Source organism: Neopsephotus bourkii, unplaced genomic scaffold, assembly GCF_033783945.1.
Source record: "Neopsephotus bourkii isolate Nb327-2 ecotype Australia unplaced genomic scaffold, CSIRO-AGI_Nbou_v1 NB_1663, whole genome shotgun sequence".
In the NCBI taxonomy this organism is placed as follows: Eukaryota; Metazoa; Chordata; class Aves; order Psittaciformes; family Psittacidae; genus Neopsephotus; species Neopsephotus bourkii.
Genome location: NW_026902137.1, coordinates 7,749,656 through 7,774,253, shown reverse-complemented (window position 1 = coordinate 7,774,253; position 24,598 = coordinate 7,749,656). Strand labels below are relative to the sequence as shown.

The 24,598-nt window shown below is 38.3% G+C and overlaps 1 protein-coding gene across 1 annotated transcript in view; it reads left to right on the top strand.

Moving 5' to 3' along the window:
• The first annotated feature begins 34 nt into the window (after window positions 1-34).
• NCOA3 (nuclear receptor coactivator 3) overlaps window positions 35-24,598 on the top strand; it is an 83,327-nt gene continuing 58,763 nt past the window's right edge. The window contains exons 1-2 of the mRNA XM_061375387.1: window positions 35-618; window positions 17,504-17,543. The gene's annotated coding sequence lies outside the window, so the exon portion shown is untranslated. The remainder of the gene's footprint in view (window positions 619-17,503; window positions 17,544-24,598) is intronic.

Below are 24,598 nucleotides of genomic sequence, written 5' to 3'. Positions count from 1 at the left end.
GTGGAGGGAGGAGAGTTGTAGCTCTTGTTCCCCTGCTCCCAGCGCTGGGGTGGGACTGAGATACGGGAGGGAGGTGTGCCCCTTGCCGGGGAAGGGAGCAGCTTGGGGCTGGCCCTGAGGGGCGGCTCTCGTCCCCCTCCCCAGTATGGATGTGTCTCCTTGAGGGGAGGAGGAAAAGAAGCGCAGACGGGTTGTGTGTATTGAGTACTTGCACGGCTGGGGATGAGGGGATTCCCAGGGCAGTGTGTAAACGCCTTTACCTCTTTCTAACCATTGTAACTTTAGCACTGAGTGTAGTTAGAAAGAGGGATTCCTGAGGCAGCGGCGGGAGACTGGTGTGTTACGCTGAAGGCTTCCAGCATCGCTGTGGGATGCGTATCTCGGTAGGGTGAGTTTGGGTGGAGGTTCCTCCCGGAGCAGTGAGAGATTTGGGGTCGCTATGGATTTGTGTTCGGAGCCGTCTGACCCTCGCCTGCGCACCCGGAGCGGAGCGGGTGGGTGCGGGAAATACCTGGGCTAGAATGGCCCCGTCTGCCATTCATCTGGGTTTATCTGATAGCGAGGCGGCTCCAAACACCCTGTTATCTGCATTCTCCTCCTGATCATCCTGTAGCCTCGGTAAGTTTAAGGGGTAACTTCTCTTGTCTCTGGTTAATAACGAAAGGGATGATAAATACTGCAAATAAAAGGTTGATTTCCATGTGTCTTACCCATTTCTGCCTTGCAACTGCAATGAAATTCTGTTTTTGAGGGCTGGAGATGCTATTTAAAAAAAAAAATTATTTATTTATTCCTCCCTCCCGCCCCCTGAGGTCGCATACCTCTGTAGGTGATAGCGATTCTGGGGTAAAACCGTGCTGAATATGGTTGGGGATGCTGTCTGAGGTTGACATAATTCCCAGAGTCCTCTTTGTTTGGTTCTAAAGTTGGTTCTGTTTGTCGTTTCTGCGCCTACTCCTTAGCACAGTGAGGTTTTCTTTTAAAAGAGAAGCTTCCCACTTTGTCAGCTCATCCGGTGAACATAGTTTTGAATCAGTCTCTGGTTCAGGCAGTGTCGCCTTCCTGTTGAACCTGTTAAGGGAAAAAAAAAACCCAAAAAAGAGTGATTCTGCCTTTAAATCTCTTAAAGTTAACAGAAAATTTTATGTTGGATTCTTTCTGGAATAACGAGGGAAAACAAGCAAATCTGGAAGTGTGAGAGGCAGTAATGTGTAGCTACACAGTATCTCTAATGCAGTTAAAACGGGCACTTAAAGTAAGCTTAAGGTTCTGTCATCCCTATTGTAAAATTAAATATTTTCTCGTGAAATCTTTCTGGCTTCTAATGAGCCGCTATGCATGAGACACAGATGTGTATACTCTAATTATAAATACAGCATAGCTTCAAAATAGTATCTGGGTGAAAGCCCCAGCATAAGAGCTTGGGTTTAGAGGAAGCAGACAAAACAGTGGGTTGGGTTTTTTTGTGGGTGTTTTTTGGTTTTGTTTTTTAGTGTGTGTGTTCTGGATTATTTTTATTTGTGCTTGAGCTAGACTGCATGAAAGCATACAGTAATTTAATTTACTGTTTGCAGTTGTAATGAGCTGTTTGACTTGTTCAGAATTTGTCAACTCTGTTACTTTCTTATTTATTTATTTATTTTATTTTTAATTAATACCGATGGATTTGTTGCTGTCATCTGAAGACAGAGACTGGGAGAGGGAGGGGTAGAAGAAGTGAAGGCAGGCAGAATAAACCCAGTATTCAGCCTTGCTGAAGTCCCTTTCCTGATGACAGCATGCTGTTTTCAGTCTGCTTTTATTTTGCATATGAGTTGTGTGGGGTTTGGGTTTGCCTTAGCTAATTTTTTTTTTTTTTAATTCTTCATTTGAAACCCGTGTTCATCCTGGCTTTGGGTTTAATAACTTGGAAGTTTGCATTCTCTGCTTATCAGTTTTCTGCATGGTATCACTGAGGCTAATGTATAGTTGAGACAAAAAGCAGAGTAGGAAGGAGAAGGAAATCTCCTTTACAATAGAACATTATCTTTTGATCTTGAGCTGTTTTTTTCATTAATAACGGACAAGAAATCACAGTCAAAATCTTCAAGATGAATTTCTGTGTTACAGTTGCACAGAAAAGGGTGTTCTGTCTTTTATTCTTTTAAGAACCCTGAGAATGAAGGGGTGTCTTCGTTCTATTTGTCTGTGAAATCAAGCCATTGGTAGCATGTAAAATGATATTGGACACTACAGTCTGACACTGGAGGTTGCTTCAACTCCTGCATTTAAATGAGCCTCCCTTGAAGAGGTGATCTTGAATGACTCGGTGATACAGGATATTCTGCATTATGTTCATGGAAGCTTTTTGATCATGAGTATTTAGAAATGTCTTAAATATTCTTCTGACTTATTTTTCCACTAAAAATTGAGATGGGGGAGGAGAGGGATAGTATTCTTTATACCAGGGGTATGAGAGTGGTGAAGAATATCTAAACCTGAATGCTGGGGCAGCATGCCTGTGTGCTTTTTTTCTCTGGCTAGATCTATTGATGTTTCTAAATGCAGTGTATTAGGGAAGAGGCAATTGTGAAAGAATTTAACTCCTACAGATGTAAATCTGCTATGGAATATATTTCCATTCTGATTTTATACGCTGCATTTAGTTAAGAGAAGGTACATCAAATCCTTTTTTATGCCATATAAATGAGTACTTAGGATGGGCCCTATTACTTTAATAATACTTTTAGGTTAATTGGTGGCTTTTATTTTTAGCTGACAATTATCAATAAGCTGATTTTCTTTGAAGTGGAACAAAATTACCTTGCCTCCAATGTCAGTCTCATGAGGGGATTTCAGCCTTCTGTGTGCAGTGTGTGGCATTATTGTTGATGAGGTTTTATGCTTTTAGACGTGGACACACATTTTTCTTACATTATCTACAGCCAGTCCTGTTTCTGACATTGTACAGAGGTAAGAAAAAAGCAGTTGCCTAAGACAGCATGCTATTTAAACAAGAGGGAGAAGAGAGCATTCGGGCCACCGCTGGTTTTACTGCTTATCTTGCTTATACCCTGTAAAATCAGGTTTGTTACTGCTGATGATAAGCTTAAGATATGGTGTAAGTTGCTTACTTCTGAGTTTATGGCTGCTTTTGCAATATACTAGGAGAGTGAAGGTGATAAGGTCAGCTCTACAGGTATCGATCTACCTTTAGGTAGTCCCTGACTTCATGTGCTCTGTTTGTGTGGGGTGTTTGTTGTTGTTTTTTTTGTTTTTTTCTTTCCTTTGGTCTGATTTTGGTTCTGTCCCCACCCCCACTTTGTCACCACCACTGTTAAATAAGCCTGTTCAGGTCAGGTGTAGTTAGACTGTTTGTCCAGCCTTTTTTGTTGGGTTATGGATCACTGCCCTATTGGAAATACTATTTGAAAGGCTGTCATACTATCACGTTAAGTTCTTTTTTTGAAGGTCACACACATGAGTACTGATAGGACTTGAAGTCTAAAGCCATCATAACTGTATTTTACAGTGTTTTCAGACTTCTGGAACAATCCATCCATGAAAATTCTCTAGAAAATGCTATAATTGTTAGGTCTGGGCAAGCAATTTTTCGTCAAAGTTGTTACACATGTGGCTAAACTGTGGAGCTGTTTTGCCCTGATTTATCAGGTGCACCTGAAAATGGGGGAGGAGGGGGAAGGCGGCTGCAAACAATGCAAGTGTTATAGCTGTAATGATTAGCACCTGCATTAGCCTTGGCTGACCATGACACTCTGACGAAGCCAGAACCCTTTACTGTTTCCACACTCGATCCATGTCAAGGTGTCTTAGAGCCGTGGAATGAGATAATTTAGTACCACCAGATATATTCAGAAGGTCTTTTAGAGGCACGTTTTCAAGGTAAGTTTGTGTAGTTTCATAGAACATTCTATGTGTGGCTTCTGAAATATGAAGATACTTTTATTTTCCCTTCCTCCCTCTCCTGCTCTCTGTTGCATGGAAGTGAGCAAACCAGTTGTCTGCCTTTCCAAAGGTAACACTGAAACAGGTTACCTGGCTAAAAATGTTACCAATATAATGCGTTTGTCTTGGGTGTTTGAGTTGTAGCCTGTTTTTTATTTTGTTTTCCCTTGGCAGTGGTAGGAAGGGGACTGAGTGGAATAGGACAGAAAGAAAAGGCAGAAGACTTTCTGGGATTTGCTTTGTTTGCCTAAAATCTGCACAGGGCTACACATGTGCTTTTTCTTGTGAACTTTAAGCAAAGTGGAATGGAATGAGATACCCTGTCATCATGACTTCAGTAGCTCTCTCTGGGCAAACACAACTGGTAAAAATGAAATTTTCTGGAGTATTTTATCATTAGACATACAAACGTGTTTTTGAATGGCACTACAAATATCAAAGAATTAAGAATGGACTGTGTTTCCTTCAACAAATATGTTTTTTTAATTATTTCTAATGGAAGTCCTTCCCAATGTCATTTTCAACCTAAGTTTTACTATAGTTAGAAACACCTACAGAAGAGTGGTTAGTGGAAAGGGAAAGGCTGTATCATAACTGTAACTCAGTGGTTTCAGGTAGTGCATTAAAATGCAAACTATGCTGTCCCTTCTAGGCTTTCACAATATAAAGCAGCCATGAGACATCTGAGGAAGAGTTGTGGAGGTTTAAAATACACACACACAATTCTTGATTCTCTTAAAAACAGTATGGAGGTTTTAAACTCTTGCTTTTCTAGAAACTTGAACTTTCATAACTGTTGTGACGAACTTGAGAATTAGTGTGTGTATATACATATATTTTTAAATCTATAACTTGCTGATCATGTTCCCAGTCTACCAGATGGTGCAGTATTGAAATCTGTTAGCAATGGGCTACATAGTAAAATCAAGCAGACTGTTTCTTATTCCATTCTTTTTGGAACTACACAGGGTGAGTAGGTAAATATATCTACTTGTTCCACAAATGTAGCACAAAACTGGCTCAGTAGCACCAGCTACTGCAAAGCTACCATTGTAGCTCTCTTATGCACTGCTTTGGAGACATGTCTTCCTATTAAAGGCTTAAAAGAACAAGAGCATAATCTTGGGAAAAAATGTGAGAAATAGTTGAAGCGTTTCTGGTGTTTCACTATGCCAAGGAGTGACTAAGCAATGGAAGCCTCCGGCAGTGATGCACTTTTATTTTTTTCCATTTTGCTCATCTGATAGCCTCTGAATTTTTGTTTTGCTAAGTCTTAGGCAGGTCTGTTACTGCTCTGAGCTCTGGCTAGAGCACTAAATATGAACTGTTGAAGCATAATAAGACTAAGCAGCTATATTTACCATACATTGGCAAATGGGTAGTAAGTTCTAAGGGTGCTAATTTACTCTTTATTTTCTAAGCAAATGAGTGTAGTGTAACTTTAAGAATCTTTTGAGGATAAAACCTCTGGTATACAGACGAGCTGCTTTATTGATTTGCGTAACAGTTCACTTTTTAGACTTCTTATTATTCTTTGTTAACACTTAAATTATTGCTGTAGGTCTAATAAGAACCTTGCAAACCTTCATGGGTTTAATGTTTTGTGGCTACTTTCCATTGGTGACCTGAGTCATTTACATATAGGTAAATGGTGTGAAGTTAAATTCAACTTCTAGTGCTGATTCAGCGTTAAATGTTTGGTTACGAAATTGCTTAACCTGCTTGCTCAAAGTACATCAAACAGCTTTTGGTTAACTCTTACATGGATGATCCTGGATATCATAAATGTCTTTCAAATGCTTTCGTAGTTAGCATGAATCAGAAGAATATATTCTTTTGGTAAGTCTCTAATAAAATGCAGTTAGAACTTGTTACACTGCACACCTAAGAATATAAAATATAACAGTTTGGTGTTGTTGCTCTACACACATTTTCTCTAGGATTACCATATTTCTGCTAACAGAAATGCCCTGCCTCACTGAAACATTCCAAAATGATAGAACAGGGAATGGGTTGGGTGGTATTTATTAACAGTGGAAGGGTTAAGCAGAAGGCAGAAGTGATTGACCTTCCAAGTTGAAACACATGTTCTCTATGCCAATCAAGAGGACAGTTTTGTGTTCTTTTTGCACCAGTTTGAGAAGTAAAACCTAATGCCTCACTGATATCCTAAGGAGTGTTTTATCACCTTAACCTTTCTGGGTTTGTTCAGTACTCAGGTTGTGTTTTCATTACCTACTATGGAGGCTGGTGAGGAAACGGGAAACTCCTGTACTCTGCTTTTTGCTACTATATGTGTGTGTGTGAGTAGCAGCTAAAGTAGTCAACTTGAACTAACTTGTCCAAAAAGTTTTTGGACAGCTGTTGAGAGTGTGCGATGTGAGCACACACAGTTAGTATGTGGAAGCACTGGATTGTTCCTTGAAAGCTTATTGAAGAAGTAGTAAAGTTTCAAAAGTAATTTCTCCTTTTATTCACACTGACTTAAAAATGGTTATCCATTCTTGGCAGTTTATGCATGTTAAGGAAATTTAAATATTTAAACAAAACAAATTTTAAACAGAAATTTGCAACTTTTTTGCTAGTGACTTGGACAGACTTTTCAGAGCTCTTCCCATGTAAGGACTCCCTCCTACTAAGGCTGGGCTAAAGAGGCTAGACAGAATTAGGGAGTTATGGCTTGTATTGCACTTCCTTTTGTACTCTGTCCATCTTTGCTGCTGCAGTGAACTAAGGCACACACAGCAGTGTCTTTTGTTGCGGTATTCCTTGTTTTTATCTTCTATGGAAGTCTTCTTGATGTTCAGGATGGAGATTTCTGGCTCAGTGGACAGACCTCAGCATATAGGATCACACCTGGGGTAATGCTGTTAGGTGTGCATGGATTTTTCATCCTTTTAACCAGTACTTATAAAACACCACTTGCTTGGCTCACAGTTACCAAGTACTATAAGAGAGAATCCTTATGTCTTAATGACTTGAGAAGGAAGTATAAAAATATTTGGTTTAGACCATACTGTGCTGTACTTCTCATTTGAGCATAATTTTGTAGCAGCTTTTTAAATGAGAAAATCTAAAAGAACAAATGGATTCAAGACACTTTAAAGGTATCTTACTTGGTTACATACCAGGTCAATGCCATGTGCTGGTGTGTGCATTGGTCTTGCTTTGTAAATAACTTCTGTTTCCTTATTGGCAAGTTCTGGTTTTCCATTAAAATCTCTGAATGGGAAATAATATTTTTAGGCATTAATTGATAGAATCCCTTTTTAATCAGTATTTAAAGAAACTTTCTAGTAGTAGATGGCTCTAAAGGCAACAAAAGCAAGAATAGTTCATCTGCAAATTGTTCTCTTGGTTAAAATGGAACAAAAGCAGGATCTTTCTGAACTTACAATGTCCATTTGATCCCCCCTTAAAAGGAAGACAGTTCTTCTGCTCTGTGCACAGAAAACTGAAAAAAAGAAAGCAAAAGGAAGGTTGTAAGACTTGCAGAGGTGTGAGGTACGAGAGCAAGTGCTAGCCAACTTTCCAGACTTACATTAGCTGTGTTAGATATTGTAAGAAGGTAGTAGGGGTTACAAGTGGGATCCAGGGAGATGTAAAATGAGTGGAGATTTGAGGAAATTGAAGGAGAGCCATCACTTGATAGAGACAGGATAGCTTTCATTGTCACTCACTGTATTTCCTGTTTAAATATACAGATACCAGGTAGCTTTATCCTGAATTGCTTCATCTTCTTTTGCCCATCTGTCTGTAGGTGGACCTCAAATGACCTTTACCCAGAGATTAATATGTAGTGGGATAATATTTCAGATTGGCCAAGCAATGCTTTGGGTGTCTGAGCACAGTTTTCTTTTTTTTTTTTTTTCTTCCCCTCATCTTAGCACTACTTCGTATTGATGAAACTTTTGCTTAAACTAAAGATTCCATCCAGGCAGGAGTGTTAAGGTGGTTTTAGCTGTACATTTGAGAACTCTTTTAAAAAAACCTTTTAAAGCAATGGAAATTTCCAGGCTTTACAATTGAGGAAAAAAAAAAAAAAAAAGATTTGAAGTTCTGGTCTAATAACTGCTTTGCAAGAAGAGAGAAATATGAAAAGGAACCGCAGACGTTCTGGATGTCAGCCTGTGAAATTTTCCACTATTCCTTTTAATAACATGCAGGCATGCTTATATTGCTGGAATTCCAGTCAGAAGCCTCATTCTGACAGAAACTTCAAGCTACTTGGTAAGCAAATGCTCCCTGCAAATGAATTGTCAAGGAAAATAGTTCTCACTTGTAAGAATGTGCATAAACCACTCCCATGCTGAATTTCAGCTGTTAGTTATATTACTCTTGCCTTCAGTTTCTTGTTTTACAGTTTATGTTAACTGTAGCTATTAGTATATGGTCACTGCTACACTATCAGGTGACAATCTATCTTTTGCTGCCACCACTAGTGATTCTAGACTAACGTCTCTAATGCTGTATGTTGTTAAACTGGAAGTGTTAGTTGTTGTATTTTTGTACTAAAGGAAGACATTAGGAAACATCCTGTTCCAATAGTCTTTTCTAGAAGTTAACTTTAAAACTTATTTAATGGTGATCTATAAAATGACTGTACCTTCAGATACATTGTTGAAAAACAAACTGAAAGGATCTACAGGTTCAACCTCATTTGTCTGCCTTGAAGCTCTTTTCTGTTTAACTTGTTCTTGTTTACCAAAAGGCTCCCTGACCTTTTTCCAAGATCCAAAGCACTCCCTATGTTGAATGTGCCTTGTCTTTCTGTCAGTACCGATATTTATTGTTGACTTATGCTCTTTTAGGTTAAGGCCTAAAAAAACCCTTTATAATGGGTTTAGTTTCGGTTTGGTGTTTCTGTTTGGTGGGGTATATTTTGCTTAAATGCTGGAGTTGCAGCTGAGGCTGAATATTGTGGAAAAAGCAAGCAACATCCCAACAAACTAACTTCTTTCCAGTATTAATTGAAAATATAACCTCAGAACCCTTCAAACGTATCCCTGTGGACTGCTGTCTTTCCAAGGTGGTGTGGTATACTTCCATAGCTCTCAAGCCAAGTCCGTGTTGTTGTGCTGTCTTTCTGTTATCTCTCCTCGCTATGGGACTGAGGCTTTTGCAGTCAGCAAAGAGGTTTAACTCAAAATTGTCCACTCCTTCCTGCCCAACAACAACAACAAAAATGAACCCCAAACCCAAACAATTCCACCAAACAGCTACTGGCTGCCAGCTTACCCTTAGTTGCACAAACGCCAGAACTAGTGCAAGGGCCTGGTGAGGTACGACTAGAACAGCCACAGTTGTACTCAGATGTAAACTGGACGGAGTTCCTGTAACTGTTCCCGAAACAAATGTGTTATAAAGGTCTACTCAGGTGGTACTGGGGTGTAGGAGAAATTCAGCACCTGTACAGCTAGGCCAAAATAAACAACTATGTGCAAAGCTGAAGACAAATCATTGTACTCTGATAAAAGTATGCTTACTGTAGGAAGCTATTGCTAAATAGAAACCTATTTAATGTTTGTATGAATATTTGTTTTAAAGGAACCTGTCAGTGCCTGTACGCAAATTGATAGGACACAGGTCAGTTTAGAATATTGCCATCTTACCTGCAGCCTCATACAAGTGGTGGAAGTGGGAAGAGTTGCACATATCAGTAATGGACAAAATCATCAATCTCAAATAATACCTTTTTCAGTCAAGGTGGCAGTGTTTCCAGACCTCCAAAAGCAGCACAGTTGAGCTCTTGATTGCTAATTGCACTGTAACACACAGTTGCCAAAAATAATTTTATAGCTGTTTTTTGGATTTAGGGCCCTGTTCAATGTCTGCTTAGTATTGTCTGAGCTACTTTCCTGTTTTCTAAATACCTTTAGGTTACAGTTATGGATGCAGGAGCTCCTTGGCCAGGTTTGAGGGCACATAGTTGACTGACTGAATTAACTGTGGACCAGGTTCTGAAGATTGGAGTGTCCAAAAGCCTAACTTCCCTTCCCTTCTAAGAATTAACTCTTAGCTGACACAGATTCCACTCCTATGGAATTTCAATAAATGTTTTCTCTTATGTGAGGGGCAAACCCATGAAGTTAGCTGACTTCATCAGAGGTGGAGCAGTAGTAACTCTTGTTTCTAATTAGAATGCACAAATGTTTTGCCTATAATAGAATCTCTTGAGCATCAACAAACTATGAAACTGATGTGATTGGCTTTTTCTGCTGGTTTGAGTTTAAGAAAAAGATGGGTTTTCAAACTGCAGTTTAGTTTTAAAGCAACCTTTAATGTCTGACTGGTAGTTGTTACAACGAAATGTCTTAATCTGTTCATTAATCCTTTGACTTTGAACTGAAGTGGTTCTACTGAACATTCCTGTTAACTACAACTTTCTGTCTAGATGTTTCCTTTTTGACATTTCAGTAATAATTCACCTCTTCTGTTCCTCTTTCAGAGCTCGCAAGACCCAGTAGCATGCTATATAGAGAAAAAGTTTTGGGGCAACACTGTTCCTTAGTGCCAAGTTGTTTTGAAAGTTTATTGAGGGTGGTGAGGTTGCACAGGTGAGACTTACAATATTCTGGCATGAAAAAATAATCCATTGTGCTTGCATTTTGCTGTAGGTTTGACACAGCATGGCTCCATAAAGTTTATTTGTATTAGAGAATCTGAGAAAAGACAAACTTTCTTTCTTAGTTATGTGCTTTTGTAAGGTTTTTCTTCATTCCTTGACCAAGGTCTCCTCTCTGGATTAACTCACTCAGTAGCTTTAACTTTCAGTAGAGCATTATTTTAGCATACTTTATTTAGCTCTTGCACTGTGTGGACTTCCGTAGCCTTCCTCACTTGTATTTATATAGCGTAACCAGTGTCTGCCACAGCACAAGAGGGTTTGGCAATTCTTTTTTTTATTTATTTAATTTTAGAATAATCTAGTAACTTCCTCCTTAAATATTGAGATGCTAATACAGGGTAGATGTACTTATTATGGATCTGTTGCACCAGATTGGTGGTGTCAGCTGAGGATGTACCACATTTGTGGTGGTGTTACTATGGCAACTGCCTTCTAAGAGCTGTCTCAAGGTCACTCATCAGTTGTAGCCTGGAGTGCTTGCTGCTTAAGCAAAATATCTACACCAAACAATTCAGGAAATGATCATTCTGCTTTGATAAAGCAACAATAGGGATTCAAAACAGTATTTTATTTTTGGATTGAGGGAAAGGATTCTCTTTAATTACTCTGTATTTATTCATCAGATATTTGAAGACTCTTAAAATCATGGAGGAGTGTATTTTAGTTGAAACGTAAATTGTAAGTATTCTAGTATCAATGATGTGAAAATTGTCTTATTTAAAAGGAAAACAAAACAAAAAATAGAACCTCTACAAGCTGAAGAACTTAAATCAGAATTGGTGACCAAGCCTGAAGCTTACAGCGCAAAAATGACTGCCTACATTGGTGAAAATTCAAGCATGATGGTGAAAACTTATGTTGAGAATTCAGATTTATACTTAAGTGTTTCTTTTATGAGCCATCCAGATACGTTCTTACTTCTAAATCCTTGTCGACATAGTTAGAGAATGTCTGATACACTTACTAGCATTTTCAGTCTAACACAGTGATTCAGAGAGAAGGCTAGAGAAGGGGTTGATCATAAAGTTGATCTTATGTCTGAGGTTACAAGAGATTCTCTGCATGCATAAAATTGAATCCACTAGTGTAAAACTTGGTTAGAATGTCAAAGTGCTGTTTCCTTGCTTTGGATAGTTACCTAACTAGGAAAAGGCTACCATGGTTTTATATGGCTTTTTGTTTGTCTGGGGTTTTTTTTCCATTTTGGATTTAAACTTTTCTTCTTTCCTCTTGCATCATTTCTTGGACTAAAATGGTAGTATGAGAGCAACAGAAGCAGCCATTAGATTCAGCAGTTGATATGGCTGACTACATTTCAAACCTCTTTCAAAAAGTGGTAAGCTCTTGTTTTAAGAACTTAATGTACTCAGACAGCAGTTTAATCCCTTCTCTTGCTTTTTAGGCTGAACAGACAGAGTTCTTGTAGCTTCTTCTCAAAAACATGCATGAGCTTGTCTCCAACACACACCTGTTTTTAACTTCTGATTAGTTTGTAGGTTTGGGGAATGTTGGTATTTTCCAAGCGTGTGATTTTTATATCTAATACGAAGAAATACTTTACAGAGAATAATTTCTGTTAACATCTCTGGAGCTGTGGGCCAAACTTCCCATGGCATCATCTAGATTTGTTGCCATTCTCTGGAACTGGATTTGAAGATGTCTGTTTTGAAGTAAACATAACCAAGACTGAAGTCTCATCTGTGAAAACTGGGATTGGCTGAAGTTTTTATACAAGTAGGTTCAATGGTAGTTGTCCACAGAAGCCAAGGAGCTCCATCTTTGGAGTATAACTAGTACTGCAAAGAAATATTAGGTGAGCTGAGACTTCTATTTCTAGAATAACAAGGTATACCCATACTTAAGGAGGGAAGGAAAACAGAATAGCTAAGGATATTGGGTTAGTAATCCAGTCTATTTCCCCTTCAGTAAAACAAGCCTAAACCCTAGTAAGAGGGTGGAAAAAAGTTGTGCATTCAAACAGTTGGTAAGAGGGAGTTAAGGAAAATCTCTGTGTTATTAAGGTTGGTTTTTAAGGCAGTCCTGTTAAGTGTCTGTATCATTTTCTTCAAAGTAAGCAGTCTGTTCAAATTTTACCACACATTATAGCATTACAGTAAATACTAGTGTATCCATTGCTATAGTGTGAAGCCAGAACAAAAGAATAATTTTCACCAGTGACCCAGAACAGAGGTCTCCAGCGTAATTCCACATGATATGAAGTAGTGGCATATACAGGCACTTTGTTGTCTCCAAAATAACCAGTCTTACACAGGCCACAAAGAAATTGCACGTGGGGTGGTATTTACTGGGAGAGATTTTGAGCCCCAAAGGGCTGGTATTTCCATCACCAACTACTAGGGACATGCTTAGTACAGGCATATCGCCCCAGAGCTGTCGGTGCAATCCCCTACCTGTGCTACCACAGCAGAGCTTTGCACTGGGCTATGTGCTGTCCTGACCTTCAGAAGTTTATCCAGATTGTAAACTAAATTCTTGCTGACTGCAACACCTTGGCTACACTGCTGGTAAAAGGTAACTTCAAAGCTACCTAAGGCTTATTCATGCAAATTGCATTAAAAGAAACCATTGTAGAGTAGATATAATTATCTGCTTAAGAGAAAAATCAGGTTTGTTTTTCACTTCATGTGCACTCAGGAGGGTTTTCCAAGAGTGAGCAGGCTAGATTTGTGGGTCAGCCTTACACCTGAGCTTCTCATGGTGTTTTACAGTGTCCTGTTCCTATTTAAGAACTGTCCAAGAGTTCATGAGAGAAACAGTCTCATCGCTGTTGGAGATTGCTTGAGGATGCAGCTAGTTGATAGCTTCTAACAAAAGCAGGTGAGTTAAGATCCTAGACAAGGGCGGTATTTTGTTCCAAGTATATTTACTGGCTATCACCAAAATAGACCCAAGCTTAGCCTCAGTCACTTCAGAAGCATTTTTCTTTGCAGTAGTAAGGTTGTTTCAACTTTCTAATGTAATATTTTGAACAAAAGGTTAGATACTTTCCTATAGTCATACTCACTCGTCTGAAAGCTTCTTCTATTATGGATCCTTGCTATTTAGTAATTCCAAACCAGTCTAGACTTGCTTTTTCTGGAATAATTAAAAAAACTTGTGAATCTTCCAGGCTTTTCATCCACCCTGGAGAAAGTTAGCAAGGCACTTCAGGTCTTAATTATTGTTACTGTCAAAAAACAAAACAAAAATCCCACCCTGCCAACAAAAATAACTGCATGAAATAGAATGGTTGTCTTCTAAAGTTACACATGCTCCATAGCATCAACAGTGGAAAAAGATTAGTAACAGCCCTGGAGAGACTTAGCTGTATCAGTTGAAACAAAGATATAGCTAGGGCTATTGGTGAGTGTAAAACCAAAACAAAGCCCCACCCACAAAACACCACAAAAGAATACAGCTGAAAAGTGGCATGTTCTAGCGTGCCTGGTATATTAAGGTTGCATTTTTAGCATTTCATGTTAAATTAAAGGCCTTGCCTCCAAAGTGGGGATTTTGGAAACTGCTCTGACTTTGAATACTGTGCATGGGAAGTCCTCGTGCATTTCAGTATTCTGTTCAAGAACCTAAGGAGGCATGTAGCACAATGAAGCAGTTGCCTAAGTTTTTCGTACAGGATTGGCCACTCTCAGTCAGTTGAGAGCTGGTATTTCATAGTTGGAGGAACTCGCAGTGAAATTCGTTACATAAAACAGTATTATAAACATGTTTTGCAGATCAGATGATGTGTTTTAATATTAAAACTTTCTTAACTCTTTTATGAGAGCATACACCTAGTAGACTTGACCAAAAGGGCTAGGTTAAAAACAAAAACAAAACCCCAAACAAAAAGTACCACTGGCACTATTTTGGAAGCAAGTCTGGAACAAGCATAAGTTGTGAAGTTCTTTACCTGCTTTGGTAATCGACTTAGATTTTTTTTTTTTTTTCCTTGGCACATATCTTAGCAGTTCTTTCCTCATTCTAAGTGCAAGAATTTCTTGACAAAGTGTGCTAGAATGTGGAGTTATCTTGAATCTGTTTCACTCCATGCACTCAAGGCTTGCAGTCCTAGATCCTATCTGTCTAAAAGCTAGAGAAACAGAAGGACAAAGCACAGATCAAGAGTCAGATAAAACAAAGAATGCTTAAGTGCTTTAATAATTTTTAGATAAGCAGAAAATACAGCTTCTAGAATTAGATCCTTTGGTTGTTTTCCATTCAGGATAATTTGTTTATCTTGGTTTTGGTGCCATGTATCCAGATGTGACTAAACTGTCTCCAGGCAGAGTTCACCACAACATTCCTCTATTGCTCTAGCTCCAAAGATATTACTGTCATCTTGGAAATATTAAGTTCTGTATTAGCTACAATTTGCCATGACATAGCAGAGAAGTTACTGATGTCAGAATTGGCAGAAGTTAGCTTAATCCTCTTGGAGAAAGTAAGTTATTGCTTCCATGGAGTAAAATAACATGGGGATGGCCACTAATTCACTGTTTAGCTAGCAGTGTCTGTCATATGCATATGAAAGTATCATGGTCTCTGCTACTGCTAACTCTGTCTCTTGGAAAAACAGGTAGTTCTTAATGCCCTAGACTTCTTGAAAGAGTTCTGGCCTCCAAACAAGCTTATTTATCCTGTGATGTGCTCACACATACAGGAGTGCTCAAAACCAGTTTATCTCTTAAGAGAAGCAGATGGTCATGCCTCTTCCCTCTTTGTTAGCATCCTTGAAATGCAGAAGTCTTGGGCTTGTTTTCCAAGGCATTGTCTTTCAGTTCACTACTATGTAAACTCTGCTTTTTCCTAGCAAGTCAGTAACGAGATTCAGGTCTTGTGAAATGCTTTCAGAAGTATCTTCAGCAGGTCTTACAGCAGTGTTCAGAATTCCACTACTTAAAGGGTAGGTTAAGGAATTCTTCCATTAGCGTCAAACTATATGGATGTGAAGACTACTCTAGTGTGTGAATTAGAGCAGAATGGGGTCCAGAACTTGTTTGGTTTGCTGTGTGGGGTTTTGGTGTGTTTTGGGGGTGCTTTTTCTTGTGTGTGTTTGGTTTTGTGGTTTTGGTTTTTTGGGTTTATTTTTGGTATTTTTTGTGTTTTTTGCTTTTTAATTTTGGAATTAAACGTATGAAGCACACATTGATCATAGAAAAAGAATAACAAGCATCGATTGCTGCTTTCTAAACCTATTTGTAAGCCTTGATTTGGCATATTCTGACAATGGAGGATTACGTTAGTTGTCCAGGCCTAAGTAACTGAATTGTTTGTTTTGCTAAAATTGATATTTAAAAACATAAATTTCTACATCTAACTTCATAGCTGCTCCAATCATTTCTCCAATATTAAATTACTGCTAATGAGAAGGGACTTGACTAAAGTTAAAAATAGAGCACGTTGAACTTAACATGAACCTTAATATCTTTTCCAGCTTTTACAAGGATTGTATTGTGAATTGTGTATTGTTCACTTAGTTTCTCACTGATTAAAAGTATTGAAATAAACTGTGTATTGTGAAATCAGGTTGCTGTCCTTGCTTTGTTTACATTGTGCATATCTTATCTAAATGTCTCTTTACAAATTTGATGCAAAGTTCAAGATTGCAAATGGGATTTGTAAGTCTTAATAGGCCTGTTTTTCTAAAGGCAAAATATATTGCTGAAGACATAAGACAACTGAAATGCGTTTACTGTCAGAGCCTAAACCAAACTCATTTCATTTACTTGGGATTTGGATGAAGCCAGTGTGGTCGATCAGATATTTTTCTATATGCAAGTTGTTACTAGAGCCTTAAAGTTTTCAGTGCTCTTTGAGCCTGGTTTTACATAGGTCTTTGTTTTTTTCTGCTTACTGTAAATTCATTTTTTTTACTTATCAGTTAAGTTTGTTACTTAATTTATAGACATAAAACTGATCATGACTAAAATAATTCTGTAAAGCTTCTTGCATGAAGATTTGGTAAACTCTAAAAGAAAACCTCTCTGATTTTTCCTGTTCTGGGATTAGGTCCTAATAGTGTCTTGCTTACCTCTGCTCTTTTATTCTTGTCCTCTTAGAATGCAGATTTGGTAAGTACAGGTAATAATTACAGTCACTGAGTGGTCACTGAAGAAGAAACAATGGTGATATAAGGAGCTTTCTCTTCTGGGTGAGTGACTGTGTATCCCCATCACTTGATTTAGGAGACTTCTTACTAGAGAGGTGCTGGTGTCTTTATGCCTGCTGATGTACTGAAGGGAAAAGGAAGCTTGCTACAACATATAGTTTTGGGGTTTTTTCCTAATTTTCTTCCACTCAATAAAAGAAAGTAAGTAATAAACCCTTCTGAACTAATTGTTCTGTCAAAATGACAAACCAGTGCAAGGTAGTATTGGAAGAAGTGTGGTGTGAGTTATCAGTAAAGAATAGAGAATTCTGTATCATTACACAGTTACGCCCTCCTCTTGAATGTAAGTACTTGTGGTTTATGCAGTATCAAAAAGGTACCGTGGACTTTATCTTTCTCTGTATTGTTTTTTAAGATCAAAGCCAGCACTTATCTGCCTTTTTTTTTTTTTTTTTTATTTGGCTTGAGAGAGCAAGGCGGATCTATACAAAATAACCACAAGTGTCATGGAAAATCAACAGGAAGAAAGTGTTTTCCTCTTCAGTCGTTTCATTTATTCTCTTCCTCCTCCTTATTATCAGATGGCAGTTAAAAATAAAAAACTGATGCTTTCACATAGTGTAGAGCTGAACCACAGAACTGACTGGCACAGAATATGTTAGCTGCATGAATTTTCAGGGGCTCAAAAAAGGAATGTATATTGCAGAGAAATCCAGCTGCTTGGAAACTCAGTCCTTTTGAATCAGGAAATTCCCAAGCTTTAGACTGTGAAGTTTGAGACTGTGCTGAAACACGCTTATCCTTACCTTTTTTCTTTCTAGGCATTCCTACTGGCTTCTGTTGGACACAACACTGTACTAGGTAAGTCTGCTGTTAGACTTAAGTGTCCAGGACTGCTTTGATGTATAAGCATTGATCCAGAGAAAAAATTGGTATTTAATGGGTTAGGAAAAGGGAGAAAATTTCAGTTTCCTTAGAAATATAGAGGTATTTTATGTTCTGTATTAATATTGTGTATAGTTTGCTCTCTTCCACCTCCCTTAAACTTGAGGAAGTGCATGGTATGACCTGGCCCTCAGTACGTATGACTGGATATAATGCAAATAGGCTTTTAGGCGATCCTTGTGCCAGTGAAGGATGTTGCTCTTAAAAGTTGTGGGATGGAGTGGTAGCATCCTTCTGTGTGTAGATCTGCCTTTAGTTTTTAATTCTCTGTACCACTGATACCATGGATTTCTTCTTTCTGAGGTAACTGGTGATATGGATCCTTTGCTCAGAACAGTTCTTTTGAAACAATGGTGATGAAATGGGATTTCTTAGCTAAAACTGATTTGGGCCCAGGGTGGATGTGATGCTATTCACTGGTGTTTGTTAGGTGTTTTTTGTCATACCTTCTGGGGTGACCTATTTAGCCTTCAATACCCAAACAAATTAGCGTATCAATCTCCATACTTCCTGTTGGAGAGTAGTGAAACTGATGACTTGTCTGGATGTTCGATTCAGTGGGATTTTGGTCTCAAAAAAGGAAGTATCTCTTTCAGAATAATCTCTTGTGATAAGATCGACATCTTTTATTATAAGGTCAGGCTAAAGCAAAATGAAGAAAATGAGACAGTGGAAGGAAAACCTTTGGAGAATGATCTCTTCAAACGAATCTGTTTGTCTCAGATAGCTGTGCTCATTAAAATGTTAAGAGTTCCTAAGCAATGGTTTGCAGATGACACAGAAATAGATACTGTGTGGTGGAAAGAAGGGATAAATGGCTTTTGCTCATGACTGGATGGAGACACTAAGTATATTGTCTGTCATAAATCTACTTGCAATGGAAGAAACCTAGATGACAGTATTTTTATTTTGTAAGACAGAGTTAATGACATCAGACTTAACTGTTGTATGCTCTTGTGTTCCCTCCATGGTATGCTGTGTTTATCCTGTTATTGTATGTACACTGTTATTTATAGGCTTCATCTATAGGAGAATATAACCAAGTAAGCTTCCTACTGGTGAAAGCTCAAGCGTACGTAAGGTTTTGTAGCTTTCTGAACTCTTAATGGACTGCTAGGTACACTAACAATGCTTATTGGGCTTTGAAAACAAAACATAAAATCTGTGCCATGCCTGGAGACAATATCTGTAACTTTTCTAGTAATTTTATCACGGCCCAAGAGTATAAGGTTCTGACTGTGGTGTACCTGAACATGACTTCCCATCCTTTTAAGACTTCTCTGTAAATGTGAAGTACTGAAATAGAAGGTCACTTAACTGGACAAATACAGCATGGCATTTACTGACGAGAAAACACATTGAATCGACCGTGCTGTATAGCTGATATACTCCAGTTGTATGACATAAGTGCATGACTGGTGCTAATCAGTTGCCATGTTCAATATGCTTACAGGATGCTAATATAAAAACCTCCCAATGCACTGGTGTGGCTGATGACTAAAGCATAGCATCAAGTTGAACCTTGAATTAAACTGCTGGATGACATGGAAGTGTGGTGGAGGAGAATATGAGGGTTTTTTTAAATTGTGGTGGATGCATCCTTAATGTCTCATTGACAAGCACATGCTCAAACAGTGGTTCCCCAGCTTAGGGTTTTATTGAATGTAGAATAGAATTCAGTCTGTCTATGCATATGGGAACTGAAGATCCAGTGCATGTAAGAAAAAATAATAATAATAAAAATGAACAGCTCTATCCTGGTGGTTCCTCCAGTGCACTATATAAAAATACATGAAACTGCTTCCTAATGTTGTGAAACCACACAACTACTTAGCCATTTATCTACAAACAAGGAAGCAACTGGATCTGAAACAAACCATCACAAATGTTTTTTTGGCACTTGAAGGAGAAGGATGTGATCCCTTCTTCTGGTTTTGGCAGTCACTGTGACCTCTTGTACTAACTTCCAGAATGGCTGCAAATCTGCCTAAAATTACTTGGAATTTCTAAGTTAATGATGGTGGTGTCATTTTGGAGAGTTCTGCAGATAAACATTCATGTTTGAGAAGTGCCAGTTGTATTTGTTTTCATGAGCAAAAATGATTTTTTTGCCTGATGCAGGAATATTGGGGAGCTTGGTGTGAGATCAGTTGTAAAATGTCTTTTTAATGGAAGTGAAGGTATTGCGGCTTTAATAGAACATTAGAAAAATGAGAAGCTTAAGATTTTTATGTAATCTAAATTCTTTGTAAAGAACGGAAAAGTCTGGACAAAAAAAAAAACCCTTCCAAACAACAGGAAGGCATTGAGAGTCTTATTCAAAAGCATGCTGTTTTTTCTCATAAATGGAGAAAAAAACAATTCTTGATAATAGGAATTAATATTGTGGTCAGATAAGATGGGAGTTTTAATGGATGTATGCAAAATGTAAAGAGTACCTGAGATTAATAAAACATACCTGCTTAAATCAGTGCTAAAGAGAATGTGGTAATACACCTTAGATTAAGATGAAGTAGGGTCAATTGTAAAGTACTATTTTGTCTTATTAGCCCTTTGTTACAGTGGTACCAGGTTATCACTGGGCTGCAGTACATAGTTCTCTGACTGTGTTTTAGTGACAATCATAGATCAGTGATGCAAGCATCAATCCTAACACTGCAAACAGAGTTAGAGCTAGTTGGTCTGGGGTTTGTTTGGTCAGGTTTTGAAGGTCTCTTAGGGTAGAGGTTCCACAGGCTGGCTGGAACTGGTTCCTGTGTTCAACCAATATGTGAAAACTAGAATTTCACTTGTCGCAGGCAGTAAAGCTTGCCTCTCGCCCTTTTGTTCTAGGCCTTGGAGGAGGCTCTGTGACTTTCCAGTCTGTATTTCTCCAAGAGCTGTTTTTCTCTTTTGCATAGCATTGAATAAAGACACCAGCCTTCAGGGTTTTTCCTCATCTGTTTTAGCTTAATTTTACAATAATTGATCCCTGAAATCTAAGATATGAATCTGCCAGTGACGTGCAAAATAACATTGCAGCTTTGTTTTGTGCAGTAAATTTTAGCAGATGTTCCGTGTTGTAACCATTGGCACATCATGAATGGCAGCATCTGAAATATCATGAGATAACTATACTGTGGAGAGACAAATGAACCTGATCATTTTCTGCCTTTGGTTTGCAGTTGGGCTGAAGGTACTTTACTAAGCTCTGGTCACTATGAATATGAAATATAGTCAAGTATATGAGAAAAAAAAAAAACAGAAAAGGATATTTTTAATTAATGAAATGCTTACATTTATTGGTATGTTATAGGTAGACGTCACTTCAAATTTGGAATGGTAGCATTTGTGTTGAACTAAATCAACACCGCTTGCAGCCACCCAGAGTGTACCTGCGTACACTTAAACTTAATCAGATTTTAATTACAGTACTGAGCTAGGAACATTTCCATATTTCAAGGTCAAACTGTGTTTTAGAAGTGTCTTTGTATTAAGTAGCTGTACTTGCTCCTTACAATGCAATAAATTATGTATAAGTACCAATACTATGCATGGAAAACTTTAAAATATTTTGATTTCCATTCTTCAGTAACTTCCTTTGTTTTCCGTCTCTGATCTTGTAGTCTCAAATTTGAGAATCTAGTTATGCCAAAAACTCAGGAAACTTCATTAACAGGCCTTTTATTATTAGATCAGTGAATAACAAGATTGAGTTTTAAATGCAAAGGGGATGTGTGGTTTTCAATAAATAAAAAAAACCAATAGCTATTTTAGTAGGTGAAGCAAAGAGATACCAAGTAGAATTCTCGAAGATGCTTTTAACACACCAGGCATTTGAGTCCTATTGAAGCCAGTTTGTGTGAGTATGTGTGTAATATGGTAACTGCTGGCAGATAGTTGTCTTCCACAGTACTTGGGCACTTTTTCAGAATATTAATCTACATTTAAAAAAAGGTAATGTATCCATAGCTTTGATTAAAATTAGTTGCTTTACAGTGTAAAATAATATATTTATTGGAATTAATTCTGTAGCTTAGTTCTTGTGCAAACACATGACTGGGTGTCTTCAAGTACTGCCTCTGCTGACTAGCAAACTGTCTGAGACAAGTGAGCGTGATTTACAGACTTTCTTGCTCCTGTGATCCTCCTTGTGATGGGTATATTTCCAACAGTTAGGTCAGTGATTGAAATGTCAGTTTAGAGTCTGCTCTAAATGAATGTTCTTAATCGGACAGATTACAATCTGTTATAATCAAGACAAGTCTGTATCAGTGTTTACTTGTCATGGGAGAAAACCCCCTTTGTTCTAATGTGCATGTCACTGAAACTCCCTAAGTACCCACACTGGTCAAAGGCCATAGCAGTATAGGGATCCTTGACAGGCTGCAGTTCTCTTGAGACCATTACCTATCACTATAGTAAAATGAACAGGGTTGTTGAAATAGTAGCACTTTAGAGATGATACAATAGACACAAGTCAGGAGTAGTCTTTGTTGTGAGCTTATGATGCCTGTCCCACACAGCAGAGTGCTTAATTTCATATCTGCAATGAGGGTTAAAGGGAGGAAGTGTTGAGAGTTGAAGTTGACAATACTATTTTACATTTCTTGAATGATCTCACAACCTTAGTATTTTCAGCATAACTTTTATTTTATGCCTTTAAAGCATATGGAAAAAGTAGTATAATTTGTGATGAGGAAATTTCTGACCTTTTGCAGCAAGGTTGTCATCTGGAATCCCACAGAGCTAGTTGACACTGCTTTGATTGCTGGAGTGAGCATGTGCTGTAGGGGCTGGCTACTAGAGGGGCAGGAGTCTTTCAGCACTATGGGCTGAGACCTCCAGCTGCAGTTTCAACTGGGTTCTTGAACTCTAAGGGAAGGGTGGCCTTTGCCTTGGTCTCACTGCTGCCTTCTGTTTTCTGGATGCTGTGCATGGGTGGGGCAGCACAACCTAGCAGAGGTCTCTGCTCAATAGCTCCTGTGCTGCCAGGCACTTGGACTGCTTCATAGCTGGCAAGTTTATAGAAAAGCTGCTCTTGGTCTTTGTAATATGGTGATAAAGCATGTTCTATCCTGTCAGCATGGAGGAGCTGTGCAGCGACAAAGCCAGCTTGGTTAGATAAAATACTTGAGGGTCTTGGCAAGTGATTTAAAACAAAACTGAGCATGTTCAGAGGCTTTAAAAGCAGTTACCGTCTGCATAGATACCTTCATTGGAGCAGCAAGATGAAGTTTAGCTTGTTCAGACATTTGATCAGTTTCTCTTCAAGCTTCAACTTCTTGGACTGCCTAAAAGGTTATATTTTGTTCAGTGGAATTCTCCACTGTTTTAAAATGTCTGAACCAGTTTTATGCAAGTCTTCCACAAAAAAGTAATTCTGAGGGGTGTGAGACAGTCATTAAAGAATCAGAACAGGTTTCTGTGATGGAAAATGTTAGGCATCTTTAACCACAGCTCTAGCTGTGCCTGCATAGGTAATGATATGCTTTAGTGTATTTGTCTATTTTGGGCAAAGATGCCCACCCGAAACCAGCAATGTTCTTTCCTTTTGGTGACCAATTTGTCAAAATCATCTTTCAGGAGATCCTCTTAACTTTAGCCTATTCTGAAACTTTAGTTGCAATGTTGGGTGCATTAAGGCTCTTTTAAAGATGAAGTATATTAAATTGAGTGTGTGTGTGTGTGTGTGTGTTCATAAATAATGTCACTTGGGCCCTCTTCCTAGACTAACAGATGCCCTGCTGGGAATGTGTGTTGGTGTGTGGTTTTTCAGCCATGTGCTCCACCCCGTTTGGTACTCCAAATTGTAGAATCTTTATTTGTACACAGAAACAGCAAAAAAGGATCTATTTTGTTTGGTGTGGGTCTTATTTTCCTGACATGTAAGCTTTAACTGTGTCTGGGAATGGAAAAAACTACCTCTGGCTGCATGCAAAATGCAAAGGTGGTGTGTTTTTACAGTAACTACTAAAATAGCCCTAGAATTTCAGGTGAACAACAGATAATTTTTAATTGGTTTTGTAAACTATAGGAGTAGTCTTCAGAAACTGGGAAAATGCATGCTGTAGACTTTGGGAAGGAGCTTGCGTGCTTGCCTGAAACGTGTTTTTCCTAAATGGCTTTGGAATAGGACACAGTGTAGATTGGGTGGAGCCTCTCAGTCTCCATAGGGCTGAGACATGCTGTTAATTCAAGGGCAGACTCTTACTAGCTCCATGAGCTGCATAATAAAGTGTACATAGTAAAAAAAAAACCAAAAAAATCAACATTTTTAAGGGAATTACATGAAGTTTAGTAAAGGGTCGTCAGAATTACTCATTTTTTTTGCAGACATATTGGTGCATCATTGTGAATCTTTTGCTGCTTGAGAAAGTGATTTTACAGACTCGGGCTTTACTGGATCACTGCATAAGTAACTTATTAACTAAACACTTCTAAATATTACCCAGGTTTTGTAATTAGTGTATTTTTGGAGGCAGTGTTAGAAATTTCTGGTGTCTTCTTCCCATCCCCCAGCTCTTGAGCTCAGAGTAGTCTCGTTTGCTTGCAGCTGCAGTGGTAGGCATCTTTCAGGAAGTGACCTTGGCTTGTATTAATCAAATTCAGAACACACAGAAAAGCTTCTTGGTAACATGCTGACTTGATGTAAAATTTTATAGCATCCATTTTCTTTTAAAATGAGGCCATCTTATAAACTGGGAGTTTATTTATGATGTCTCAATTTAAAAGAATTTCTGTAACATGGGGTGGTATTTAGGGAAGGTAAAACAACAAAACCAAACTGTTCTAATTAGAAAAAAATAGCTTTATGTAATTGTAATTAAATCTTAAATTACTATTGGCAAAACTGTATTTTAGCCTGGCTAAACCATGAGAATACAGCATTATTTGACAGCATTTTCCTTGGTGTCTTACTATTTTTGAATAAGAGTATAAAAAGCTTGGTAGTGGAGCATGATCTCAAACAACAGTGACTCTCATGATGT